Source organism: Sciurus vulgaris (assembly GCF_902686455.1).
Source record: "Sciurus vulgaris genome assembly, chromosome: 10".
In the NCBI taxonomy this organism is placed as follows: Eukaryota; Metazoa; Chordata; class Mammalia; order Rodentia; family Sciuridae; genus Sciurus; species Sciurus vulgaris.
In genome coordinates, this window is record NC_136470.1 from 95,392,687 (window position 1) to 95,407,470 (window position 14,784).

Genomic DNA, 14,784 nt, shown 5'->3' on the forward strand with positions numbered 1-14,784 from the left:
ACAAAATAATGTGAATCATACATATAATTACTGGGTGCTGTGGCACAACCTGTAATACCAGCAGCTCGGGAGGCTGAGACAGGAGGATCACCAGTTCAAAGCAAAACTCAGAACTTAGGGAGGCCTGAAGCAACTCAGCAAGACCCTGTCTCTAAGTTAAATAAAATATAAAAATGGGCTGGGAATGTGACTCAGTGGTAAAGTGCTCCTGGGTTCAATCCGTGGTACTAAAAAAAAAAAAAAGAAAGAAAGAAAAGTAAAGAAATGAAATGAAATCAGAAAATTTCAGGGCTTAGGAAATTTCATAAAATGTGCATAACATGAAAGAAGGTATTTCCATGTATAAATAAGTTACAGAAGGTAGAAAGAGAGGAGAAAGGAAGACAAGAAAATAGGTACAAGTGAATTTTTCTTTCTTTTTCAAATCAGGAAAAATATAATAAAGATGCATTTCAAACTATCAAAAGTCAGAATTCAATTTAGCACAAAATAATTGCAGGTACACTTTTTGTTACAAATAAACTCTTAAAATTTTCAACATGGATTATATTTACATGAATTAAGTATGTTCAATGACTCAAAGTATAGTCATTATTTAAAGAAAACCTCTGGTAACTTACTTAAAAAAATAATTTAGCTGCTTACTCATTTATCTGTGTTGTAAATTCTTTATTCAACAAATACTGAACTTAACAGGGCGGCATGCTTCTGCCATCGAGGAAGTGAGAGAATACAAGAAGAGGCAGAAAAGTGAATAAGCAAGTTCACTTAATGAACACTAAGTGTGCTGAGTGTTCTCAAGGAAATAAACAGGGGATGTGACGGGGAATCACTGAGGGCCTTTTTCACACCAGATGATCAGGGAAGTAGCACCAAGATCTGAAAGAGAAAAGGAGCTTGCTCATCACTCTGGGAGAATGACAGCAAGAATATGTATTTTGTGGGGATAAATTGTGGAAGGGGTAATAGAGGGAAGAAGGGGAATAGCCAGAGAAGAGATCAGGTAGGCTGGGAGGTGACAGGAGATGAGTTCAAGCTGATAGGTATTTTCTAACAATAGCCCATACTTGCCTTTGCAGAACTGATAGAAGAGAGATAGCATGAAATCCAGGCCACATGTTCTGAGGTTCTTACCTAACTGGAAAGATGATGTTAACTAGACTCAGTTGTTGCAATGGAAATATAGACAGGTCAGTGTGCTTGAAAAAAGAAGCCACTGGGTTTGCTAATGAATTGGAAGTGAGACTTGAAGCGTTTACATCAAGTCTCCCAGAGATAAGATAGGTAGGTATGTAGGTAGATAGATAGATAGATAGACAGATAGATAGACACACACCAGATATTAACATAAACTCTTCTCAATTTAATATAAGGATTGTATTCTGAAAGTATTTGCTAGTCATTGCATGTGAAAATGTACTCTGTTTCCATAATAATTTATTTAAACCTCACATACAGATCCTCAACATCACCTATAACTAAATTTCTATGGGAAAAACATACTGAGCCAAACATGTAAATCTGCAGTTCTTTCTTCCTTTCATAATATACTTAACATTAGCCCTTAGTTCTTCTTTATTCCTCTTCAAAATCTTTAATGGTTTTCATCTATGTTGTTGTTTTATAAAGGTGACTCGAAACCTTAGTAGTTTAGCCCAGCATCGTCAGAGGAACCCATTCCTTAGACCCCTCTTGGAGTGGGGCACTAGAGTGCTCTTCCTAAGTCTGAGCTATGGTGCCAATAAACTAGAGGACAGCTGGGATAATAAGAGTGATCTGGAGAAACAATTTTCATGAAATAAGGGAAACAGGACGACAGAATGCATATTTCGTGAGACTAGTGATTAGGACTAATAACTAAATTTCTGAACTAACTAGAAAGCTCTCAAATTTCAGAGAGAAAAAAAAAAAATGACCCGAAAAAAAAATTGCCCAGAACACTCAATTTTTACACCTAATTGGCTTCCATTTCTTGGAGACTGTTATGACTTCACTGAGCTTCCAGCTCCTACTGACTAATGCTTAGAATTTAGGTTTCCAAAATGTAGACACCACAAAACAAAGCTCTTCTAAACCTGCCAATGTCTACTAAGTCTTTGGTTCAAGCCTTTCCTCTACTATCCTTTGTGTGAGTTCTTGTCAATTGTCTGTGTAAAGTCCAGGTTTTCTCCCACTATTTTCCAAGAGTTGCTCCTGAGCACTGGGAGGGAGCATGTGGAACCACTACAGATGGCTGTGATGTGGCAGAGGAGGCAGAAAGATGTCAATAACCCACTGCAATAACCCCAGATGACATTGTAAGAAGAGTCAAACTGCTAAGAAGTCACAAGAGCTTCCCTTCTCAGCCAGAGGCCTGGTTCACATTGGGTACTGTGTTGACCTACATGTAAAATAGATGCTTTTTTCTAATCTACTCCAGGTAGAGTTTGCTCTGAGGCTTGCTCTTCTCTGTTGAATTTTTACTGAACTTTTATGCCTCACACACAAGTTCTTTGACTTATAGGACCATTGTGACTTTTTTATCTGCATAAATCTAGGTCAGCCCTATGAAATTCTGAATATTCCATGTGGGAAGAAAAATTCCTAGGGAACACGCTCATACCTGGTTCCCATTTGAAATTATATCTTCTCATCCTTTTTAGTGTCTAACTCTCTAAAATTTTCATTCTAAGTACTTTGAAGAGAATTTATTATAACTAAAACAGCCCAGGTAGGGATGCCTGTCAATAACTAGCCTCTTGGGTCTTAGAGTCACACTCTCCCTCCATTCCTTGCCACTCATTGTCCCTCCAAGCACAAAATCTTACAGTGGAAGGAGCCAGGCATTGAGATTCAAAGACTAACTGTTAAACCTAATTGACAACGTAGGTTAGTAACAAGAAATGTGAGCTTTGATATCATGTATATCTGAGTTCAAATCTTCTACCTACCAGTATGACTCCCGGAACTTGAGCAAATCATTTAGCATTTGAGATCCTCAATGCAATACAGTATAGCGTGGATATTACAGTTTCTCTCTCATGGGTTTATTATGAGGAATAGGCACATGATAGGCTGCCAATGAATCTTATCATAGCAGGAGTCCCAGCTGCGTTGTTTGCTACTGATATTTAGCCCAGTCTGGCTGCCTGGGAGGGTGGGTCTGCCAGGAGACTGTTTGCTCCAGGAACTGAGGAGTCTCCTGGGAAAGAACTCATACAGAATGAGACTGTCAGACAAGCTTGGCCTGAGAAGAAAAAGCCTTAGTTATCAGGGGGAAAGACAGGCATTGACTCTGGAGCGACCCCCACCCCCACTCAGTCCCATTCAGATGCACGCACAGCCCAGTCCTGGGGAGAAAGGAGACTCTGAACTAAAACAAAGAGAGCTGTTTTCTCTGAAAACATCTGGCATGCTCTGTTGTATTTCTTCCACTCCTCTTTCCACATATTCAAGATCACTGGGAAGAATTCAGGCTGGCCTTTCTTTTGTTTGTTTTTTGGTACCGGTGATGGTGATTGAACCTAAGGATGCTTAACCACTGAACCACATCCCCAGTCCTTTTTTATATTTTATTTTGACACAGGGTCTCACTAAAGTTGCTTCAAGCCTTGCTAAGTTTTTACAGCTGACTTTGAACACTCAATCCTCCTGCCTCAGCCTCCCTTAGCTCCTAGAATTATAGGCATGCATCACCACCATGCTCCATTTGCCAGGAGATTCTTTATTCCCTTGTGTTGGTGGATTTGGCTTCTTAAATCCAACTCAGAGTTGCAGAACTCGGGTTTTATCCTTGAGTCACTTGAATGAAGTAAGCAGCTGGCTCCCTCGCTATTCTTCTCATGTCTGTCTGCCTTCCTTGGATGAAGTCACATTTATAGGGACCACTAGAGGGTCTTAGCTTTTCTAACCAAAATATGCAAGCCTGGTTCCTGATTAGCAACCTCACAGGGCAAACCACCTGTCACAGTAACAAACACATTCCTTGGTGAACCTCTATTTTGAGTTCCTCTCCAAACAAGAAAGCAAGTGCTCAGAAAATCAGATGGTATGAGGAACTAACCTTGGAAGCTGGCCCCAATGAATGACGTTATACAGTGTTAAGTTCCACAGGCTGAAAAGAGCCAAACCGGTGTACCCAGGAGTAGAACTTACCCTTTTGACAGAGATCACCATTATTTTCCCCACCCTCATTCCACCTCCTGTACCTGACAGTTCTTTCAGTAGATAAAAGCACTTAAGCTCCTTCACCCTATGAAAGCTGGTTCTTCTTTGTTGGTGCCTTCCATTCAAATTTTCTGCAATGATGGGAATATCCTATATCCGGCTGTCCAACATGAAGCCCATTTGTGCTTATTGAGCACTTGAAATAGAGCAGTGTGACTAATAAACTGGATTTTTAATATCATTTAATTTTAATAAATTTAAATTGCCACTGCAATTAAACCATGCATATCTAGATAATCAATCGTTAGCAACATGACACTACAGCCCTTCTTGTCATCCATACATTCATAAGCCCGTCAGAGCTCTGGATTCCAACTATGTGTTCTACTCTTTCCATTGGACAAATTTAAGTTCCCCAATGAGGAAGTTCATAGACAACAAACTCTGGTGGATGTAGCTCCACGATCTTCAAACAATCCCCAGAAGACCAGATATAAATCAAACCCTCAGTAAATTACTTTGAGCTTCATCACTTGCAAGACCTAAAAATAGACCCCAGAGGATAAATACTAGTTTCTCCATTATTCCAGAAGGTTTTCTGAACCTCCTTGGCTCCCCAGGGTGCCCCAGTGGATCATCTATCATCCATCCTACCACTTGTCTGTCCATGCCCATCCCCCAGGAGACTTTGGGGGTTACAGTTCTAATTCCTGAAGGCCTAAAGTGTATTCCTAGAGTAAAAGTATTCCCCATACCCCAAAATGCTTTAAAACATTATTATTGTTTAGAACATAACTGGTAGGTACACATTATATATACATGTGTATATAAATGTATATATATGAGATGTATATCATATATGCATACATATGAGATATGTATCTCATCTATATAATGTGTGTATGTGTGTGTATATATATATATACACACATATATATGTGTATATATGTACATATATATATATATTTATATATATATATATATATATCTCAAAAGGCTGCCCTGTTGAACAAAACAAAATAACCTTCAAAAACTATTTTCATATTTCAGAGTACATAAGACAAGGACAGATTCACTGCTCCCACCCTTGACATTCTCATTTAGTAGGTCTCAGGGCACAGAAATCTGCATTTTTACAAGCACTCAAGCAGATACCAGTACAAGTAATACTCAGAATTCACTTTCAGGAGATCTGAATTAGAAAAAGTAACTTAAGCTTCTTAACTCCATCTGTTGGTATGCCAAAAGAATTTGATGGCAAAGTTAAAAGCAAAATGAAAAATGAAACCTGGAGCATCTTTTAATAAACATGAACTGAGCCAAAGGAATATTCTCTGGTCTTTAGCTTTCTCCTGGAACTTTCAGATCACTTACAATTTTGCATTGATATGCTTGCATCTTCTTCAGGAATCTAAATTATCTACTCCTGAATCCTACCTCAGAGATCATTCCATTCGGAACAATGCCACAATCCAGTCATTTAGCCACCCTCCCGCCCTGGGTCATCAGCAAGGCCCATTCTACACAAGTACAAATCATTACTTTTCACATCACCTCTACCCATTCAGATGGAGGCCTTTCAGATAGCCTGTGACATCTATGTTCATCTGTTTCTCACATCCAAGGGGGCACATGTTTAAATTATCTGTCTGCACTGTGATTCCAGTCCTGATGCTAACTTGGAGCCTATGAAGCTCTGACACATAATGACAACAGAGCTGTGGATGCCAGCGGGCTGCTTCAGGTAAGAAAACACTGTACATTAAAAGTGAGATTAGAAAGATCATGGGCTACTGAAACCTTTATTCCTGTCCAAAACTCCCAAAGGTTTCCTTGCCTCTAGAACATATTACTTTCTGCCTCCTGGGGACAAATTCATTTGACACATATTTGTCACCTACACACTAGTAGGAATTTAAAACCCTAGCACACTAATAGGGTTTTAGCACCTTTGAAATTTAGACCAACTTGGGCAGAAGTGTAGAATATGGGAGGAGGGAAGCTAGGAGGAATAGCAGATGCATCTAATTATTTAAACAGAGCAGCAACTACTGACCCAGTCACAGCAACAAGCTCTGGGGACTGCTGGGAAGATAAAGAGATCTGAAGGGGCAGAACCCAGTATTTGAGTATTGGGCTGTTTGAAGGGCTAGTGATGAAAGATCCAAATAGCAGCAGTTGTCCAAGTGAATACATAAACATTAGGACCCCAGTAAAAATCTAGGGTTAATGATGTGTTGTAGAATACAATACTGAAATCACTTGGTTTGAAATAAGTCAATAAATTAGGGTTCAGAAATGCAAACTTGGACATATAGGCAACAGTGCCAGCCAAGAACAAAGTGGAAGAGGGGGTAGCAGGAAGCACTGTGACCCAGGGGTTGCCCAATCATTCGGAGCTTGGTGCAGGTGGTAAGCAGATTAGTGGTTGTATAGTAGGCATCAAGAATGATCAGTGTCACATCTAAGCTTTAGCTAGGTCAGTGCACCTTCAATGAGGAAATCATTCCTGAGCTGGGGATGGTAGCAAGGGATGTAGCTAAAATAAAATGTCCTTTGCTCTGGCAGAGTTATTTCAGGAACAAGGGTGGCACAAGTAAAACTGGTAGGAGTTTTGTGCAATTACTACTCAAAACAACTGAGCCATACCTCTCGACACTTACTCTCTGATATAATAATACAGTCTGTATCATAAAACACACTCTCTGTGCAGTTGAGGGCTCCATACCTGGATATGCCACCATGTACACCATCCCAGTTAAAGAGAATCCTCATACAAAACTAAGAGATTTGAGGAACAATATTGATCAAATTCTGTTGTGTGTGCATGTAACAACAAATCCTATTATTATAGGTAATTATAAAGCAACAAAACAAAATGTGGAGTTAAAAAAAAATTCCCAAGAGAGCCCAGGCTGACTGATGTGCAGAACAGTGGCATTATCAAACCCAATTGGTTGGTCATGCCCTCCATGAATCCTTCAAGGATATTTGTCTCTCCCTTCTTCCCTGCCTCTCTTATCTCTGTTTGTTTGACAGTACCATCAAAACATGTACATTCAAGCCTAGCACAGCCTGCCATCATTTGGAGGTGAAAATAAAAGTGCTTCTGAAAGGTATATCAATGTCAACCAATGGTAACGAAAATCAATTCAAAGATATAAGATTACCAAGGCAAAGGATAGAAGTTTTTCATGCTGTTCATTAAAAAGAGAAAGTGCCAAATAAATGGAACAAACAATACTGCCAAAATTAGAGCCTGAAATGTCTTCAACCCAAAGGAATTTTCTGTTCATGATAAATAGACATTAATTTGCATGTGTTTATTACTCCTAATTCTCAAGCACATTGGAGGTCAATTAAGAAATTGATAAACCTCTTTCCTGAAAAGATTAAAGGAGGAAAATATTAACACACCATTAATATGCACAGCAGAAAATAGAACTTGGTAATCATTGCTGAAAGTAAACGTCCATGTTAATACTACCAGATGGAAGGCTAATGAAAAAGTCCTTCTTTTCACACCTCAAATAATGAATGAAATGGAATCCTCATCTCTAATATAACAACAGACATACATTAAAATGTTTTATACCCTGATATAACAAGTAAAGCTTAAAAGAAAATAACACCTGTCAAGCTCAGGAGAAAAAAAAAAAAAAAAAGACTTTCTAGTGTTTATTCTTACAAGTTTCAAAATTGAAAACAATCTAATAAATTAACATTTTATTCATTAAATATTTTAAAATGTCAAGTTGCTTGAGGGATACACATAGTTATCTTTGCAATAGTCAATTATGTGAATGGTTAATTGAATGGTCAAAGGACAGTCAGATAGATGGTGAAACATTATTTCTGGGTGTATCTGTGAGGGTTTTCTTAGAAGAGATCGGCATTTGAATTGGTGGACCAAGTGAAGCTCCTGGCCCTCCCCGCATGGTTGGGCAACATCCAATATGCTGAAGGTTTGAATAGAACAATGAAGAAAGTTTGCAATAACTCTGACAGTAAACTGGAACAGGGATCCTCTGGTCTCAGCACTCCTGGTTGTCAGGCCTTCAGACTTGGACAGCTCTCTGATTTTCAGGTCTTAAAACCACCAGTTTTCCAGGGGGTCCAGCTTGCAGATTTAGATCACAGGTTTCACAATGTTCATAGTCATGTGAACCAATGCTTATAACCTTATAATAACTATCTTTCTAAATCATATATAAATGTATTTCCTATTATATCCTTTTGGTTCTATTTCCCTGTAGAACCCTGACAACATAATATCTGAGAGATCTAAAAAGTTTAAAGTGATCAGAGGCTATTAGAACAAATTTTGAGCAAAAAAAAAAAAAAAAAAAAAAAAATAGCCCTAAGTGAAGATTCCATTTCCATCAGTATATGTCAACAATTACTGAGAAAATACACTTGGTCTCTCTGCCATCCCTAAATAGAAGTGTTGCAACTTTGGCCTTGAATAGAAATAAAGGGACCAGATTTCAATCGTCCATTCATTTAGCAAACCTTTGTTGAGTACCTATTAAATATCTGGCACTATGCTAGGCAATCAAGATTCAAGTGAATTTGATTAACGCATTGAAAGCGGGTTTTCCCTTTCCTTCTGCAAGTTCCCCATTATCAGCTAATGTTCTGAGAACTATAAAACAGAAAATAGCACCTGGAAGTAAAGGAAAAAGAGCAGAGTGAGAACAGGAGTGGTAAGCACTTGAGGGGCAGATCTGAAGAAACCTTCTATGCTGCTCACAGCTGACGTGCACTCTGAAAATTACTGGAGGTTTTACACTTGGCAGTAGCATGGCCATATCTTTGTTTCAGAATACTTGGAGATGGTCTGGGATCAAGTGGTCAATAGTGAACTGTTGCTGCAATCAGGAGAGAAATGTAAGAAGGTTCAGTCTACAGCAGTGGGTATATCAAAACATGAAAAGATTCAAGTGATATTTAAGAATTAATCTCAAGTGGGCTTGGTGACAGGATGATGAGAGCAAGATGGTGAAGATCACATGTTACTTCATGGTGGACTCCAAGGCTTTTTATCTATAAAAGAGATTTATTATCCTAACACTATGTATATTGCAGGGTTGTTATAGAGATCAAAGAAAAATAATGAAAATAAGACCATTTTGTAAACTGAAAATCTACATAAATGCTTGTTAAAAGTTAAAAAAAAAAAAGTTAAAATATTAAGGGAAGAAATTCTGCTTTTGGAGTCTCATTTTTTTACATGAATATGGAATCATGGGTGTCCCTTCCAGCTAACACTCCATGACTCTCTGACACTCTTCTTGCAAGATGGAATAGTTCAACTAATTCCTAGAGATGGGATGAAGATGCAAGCCAGTACCTAGTCACTGCTATTTCAAAACTGAGGCATTAATTCTGTCCTATGGCAGGCATTCACCTATGCAATGAAATCATACGTTCCAACTCTCTGGACCACACCAGGACCTGGGTAGTTGGTTCTAAGATGAGCTACTTATACCCTAAGACACCTAGTATTTTTTTCCTCTTTACTCATTTAGCATTCTCTAAATACATTTTCCTCTCTTGCAAAATGTAAACCAGTCAGCCTTCCTCACAAGCCCTAAGATAAATGCCCTGTGACTTTTCCAAAGTTCTATCTTTTCTCTAAACCTACTCAGATTTACCTTAGTTCTCACAGTAGCACCTGAATGTATTCTTAAATTAATAAATTTCCATAAAATATATGAGAAGCTGAATTCATGATTGTGTATCTAAATCACCATTGTCATTATAGTTGTACTTCAAGTTTGGCCAATTAATTAATCTCTCATTGATTTACCCAGAATAAGTAATAGGAAACTACTAACGTGTGGCCTCAACAGATAAATCATTCCACAGTGATTCAGGAACAGCCAGGCACGGTAGTACACACCTATAATACCAGCTACTTGGGAGACTGAGGCAGAAGGATCACAAGTTTAAGGCCAGCCCCAGCAACTTAGCAAGACCCTATCTGAAAATAAATATAAAAAAGACTAGGAATGCTGCTCAGTGGTAGAGCACCCTTGAGTTAAATTTCCAGTACTGCAAAAAAAAAAAAAAAAAAAATACAAAACAAAATCCAGTTTTTTCCTAATTTTCTATTTTTTCCTTTATATATGTAGGCTAGTTTTGAAATTTGTATGATTGCTCATCTCCTTGGACTTACATATCCTCAACTTTTGTTAAGGAAAATAAAATACTTAAAACATTACAGTTGTTTAGCCTTTCTCTACAGGATCAACTGCTACATGCCATTGTAACCAAGGATAAACTCAAGTCTTTAGATTTTTTTTTTTTTTTCTGGCTAAAAATATAATTACCTACATTTGGATCACTCTTCAAAGCATTAGTTTACACTTTGATTTCAGCTCAAGTTCAAAAGCCACCGACTAATCTTTCCCTTAAAACTATTTCTTGGTTAGCAGCCATAGTGAAAAAGTCACAATCTATAGGAGAGTAAAGGAAAAACTTCTATTTGGAAAAACATGAGAGCAGAAAGTCTTAAAGGAGACTAATTGGTAATCCAACCAACCAGGATAATTCAGAAATAGATCTTTAGAATTAAGGGAAATGACTATTCTAATCTTGTCCTAGGTTTTGTTTTTTTTTTTTTTTTTTTTTTTTAGGACAGCACCTGTTCCAATTTTTTTCCTACGATAGAGCTCCTTATTGTTTCTAGCTCACTAACTTTCCTCTGTCTCTCCCAGAACCACACATCTCACCACTGTTTTGCTTATAAGAGGCATAAACAAAAGCATGACATTTTGAGGCATGATCCCATGGGTCCTTAAAGAAGTTTATATTTCATTGGAAACTCGGAGAATCTTTTGCCTAGCTCAGGAGAACATCTGCTTCCTCTTAGCAACTTTAAATACCCTTTGATCCTGACATCCTTCAGTATCACCCACACGACGTATTTGAGGTTTGCCTGAGCAAAATGGGAGAATAGAGAGACATTCGAGTTGGGGGCAAAGTGCCACTTTCCGGGAGGCATTCAACTAAGTTTTTGCTCAGGAATCAAACAACACAGTTTTAGTGCCCCTTACTCTTGGAACTTCCTTAGAAATCTCTCTCTGCAATAACACTTACCATTTATGCAGCATTTTCAAAACGTTAAACAAATTACTGCTCAACCAACCCTTTGTTGGGGAGTCAATTATGTATATTTTGTAGATGTAGTATAATTTGTAGATGGAAAACCAAGAAATGAGCAGGCTAAATTAGAATTCAGATGTATACTCCATGCTTTCCATTATCCCTCTCCCCAGACCACTGAGAGTTTCCACATGTAAGCACAATTTTATTCCAGAGCATCTAGTAATATTACTGCATGATAATCATCTATTTCAAATTTATAATGCTCCAATGAGTACATTACCATGGGTTCCTTTATTTATTAGTTCATTGCAAAACACCTATTGAGTATAGGATAACCTTTTGACACTATAGTTCATTTTTATAAAGGTGAATAATTATCTACCTTAAAAGTCAGCAGACTACAGCCCCTAGCCCCCATGGTTGTAAATAAGGTTTTATTGGAATATTTCCATATTCATGCGTGTTGTCTATGGCTGTGTTTGTACTGTAACTGCAAAGCTGAGATTGACACTTCATTCAGTAGCTGAGACAAGTCCCAAATAGTGACTTTGTGGCCTTTACAGAAGAAGCTCGCCTAAACCTATTCTTGATTTTCAAATACCTCGTCTAGCAGCACAGGGATGTGCTGAAACCTGATTCAAATCACAGATCCTATACCCTAGAGATCCTGATCCACTTAGTAGAAGGTGGGGAATAGGTATTTTTAAAAGACTCTTCCAGGTGATTAGGTTGTAAACTCTATTTGAGGAATGCTGTTCCAGGTAGTGCAGATTAAAGATGTTCACCAGGCAGTACCCATGGGATGAGATTAAGGAAAACTTCCTTGGGATGATAGTATCTCCAAGTACCGTGACTTTGGATTGTTAGTGACAAAGTCCAGAATTTATTCCAGGCAATAGAGAAAATAGTACAAGCCAATGGATGGAGGTGGGAAGAAACAAGAATGAATAAAGTGTTGCAGTAAGGAAACAGAACTAACCAATGTTAGGGTGATACCGCAATGTGATAAAAGAAACGACTTCAAAGAAGACTTCATTTGTAGGAAGGCAGAGATCAAAACAATAGATACCCTGAAGACTAACTGGAAAACACTTTAAATAAAAATTAATAGTTTGAGATCTACAAGTTGCAATAGAGCTGATCTGGGCAGTAGTATATCCCAATCCCTTGGATGAACAATAAATGGAAGATATTTACAATATTGGGAGTTAGGGTCAGGGCACAAAATTAAATCAGTGGCCACTTCAGAGTTTAAATCTGTAACTTTAACCACATGAGCAATGTTCTTACACTATAATGTGCATTAATTACCATAACCTGTCACCTGAAGGGCTTGGTAAAACTCAGAAAGTTGTGTCTCACTCCCACAGTGTCTGGTTTGCTAGGTCTCAGATCTGAACCAATATTCGCAGCTCTAACAAGTCCCCAGGTGATACTGACAATGCTAGCCTACGACCCACTACTCTAACCAAATCAGACAAATGTCCAGAAAAGAGGGGTCACATTCGTGCATCCAAAATCAGGCTTTGTCACGGTAAAGCACATCAGCTCTGTGGCTTTGAACCATGACAAACACACTACTGTTTCTCAGGGTTGAACTTGCAGGGCTCACTGCCAGTTTGGATGAAAGCCATACTGAAATCACAGGTTCATAAATAATAATAGAAATAATAATAGAATAGCCCTTAGAAATGATTTAGTTCCACCTTTATTTTATAGAATAGATGGGGAAACTGAAAATCCAAGAGGTTACATGCCTTACCTACATGTGGTTCCTAATGGCAACCCAAGGGTTCCATCATTCGGATGGAACCTACATCATAAAAATGGGTGATATTTAATATTAAAAAATAAGTCATGTTGCCTGAGTTTATTAAACAGCCTAGAAATGGCAACAATATAGGAACGAGCCTCTTAGCAGTGATGCCAATAACGAAATCCTTGTTGAAGGGACGCCACATTTGCAGGAACAGTAAAAAGAACATTGCTTAAGATTAGAAATCAATTTTGGCTCTTCCATAATGGATCCAAAACCATCACACTGCTAAAACTGACTGTTTTATTCAGTTCTTTGCTGTTTCGTTGATTTTTATGCTCAAGAAAATAGAAGCTTGATTCGGGTTCAAGTCCTATTCCCTGATTATGGGTAAATGACAACTTAGGTACCAGCTGCAATTGATTGAAAATGACATCTAAGCAGAGATGCTCTTAGCTACCTCTGGGCTCCCAGGACACTTAGGCATAATTCAGGTATGGTTTCTTATCATCTGGGTATTAGCAGCCTGTAAATTTGTATCCTCATTCAGCATAATGGGTTCTGACAGAGTAAAAGCCACCTGGAAAATATTTAAATGTCCTTCCTTAAGAGGTTGTTTAGCTACTTTTCCCCCAAGGGAGGACCAATCAACAATGCATTATTTTAGCTTGTTAACATGTGGGATGCGCCAGTCTTTTGTTCTACCTTGTTTAGTTTTGTTTTCTGTTTGTTTTACTTTGTTTGCTCTCTGTGTTCTTCATTTGTCTTTCAAATGTGGAGTAAAAAGGATCTATTTCCTCATCCAATCTCATGTCATATGTAGATAAAAATGAGTTAATGTTTAATGAAGCAGAAACTGAGTTATATAAAGGCAATTTCCTTCCAGGCTTTACATGATGGCTCTTGTTCATTTTATTGGGTTCATCAACCAAATGGTTATTTATTCATATATCCATCCAGTACATATCGAACACTGCTACGTGGAAGGCATTTTGACGGACTTAAGTGTCTCTTTTCCCTCTTGTAATTACTGGGAAGGAGGAAGGAGCAAGTCCCTGCTGCCCCATGCCAGTTCCTTTGTTCTGTCCTGGCATAATCCCTACACTCTAGGTTGGTTAATCATTTTACCAAATGAGATTAATCTTCTACCATTTCCGTGAGGTGAAATAAAGGATTTAATGATTTCTTGTTTTGAAAATTCTAAGTATTATGAAATACTCTATTTCTTTGTAAGTTAAACACAATTTTCCTCAGCCTGGTATTTTGAGTTGTTCTTTATTCTAGCATTCTTGCCAAACTCACCCTAACCTTGAACGAATCTTGCATTCAAGTCAGGCCTGCCGAGGCATTAACTCTGAAGCAGGCAGCAGGCATACCCACTCTGGTGTGTGGCTGCTTTCCTTCAACCTGGAATGAACTCCACCTCTACAAAGACCAGGAAGCCTTTGAAGACCAACTTGAAGTTCAACCTTCTCTGCTGGGCTCTTTTGGGAGTCATGACAACCCATACTGAGGTCTTTCTCTTCATTTCCAGGACACTTATTATTCTGTAACACTAATTAGACACATAAGATTCTGCCTCATATTATAAATTATCGGTTTATGTGTACCATAAGCTTTTTGTGGACAAAAACATAAGGCATATACTTCCTTTTATACATCACAGAGCTTCACAAATTATTAAATGGTCAGGTTTTCTTGTATAGGAGGCAGGTGGTCTAAGGAATGTTTATACTATGGTCATTAACAGAGAATATTTATTTGCAACT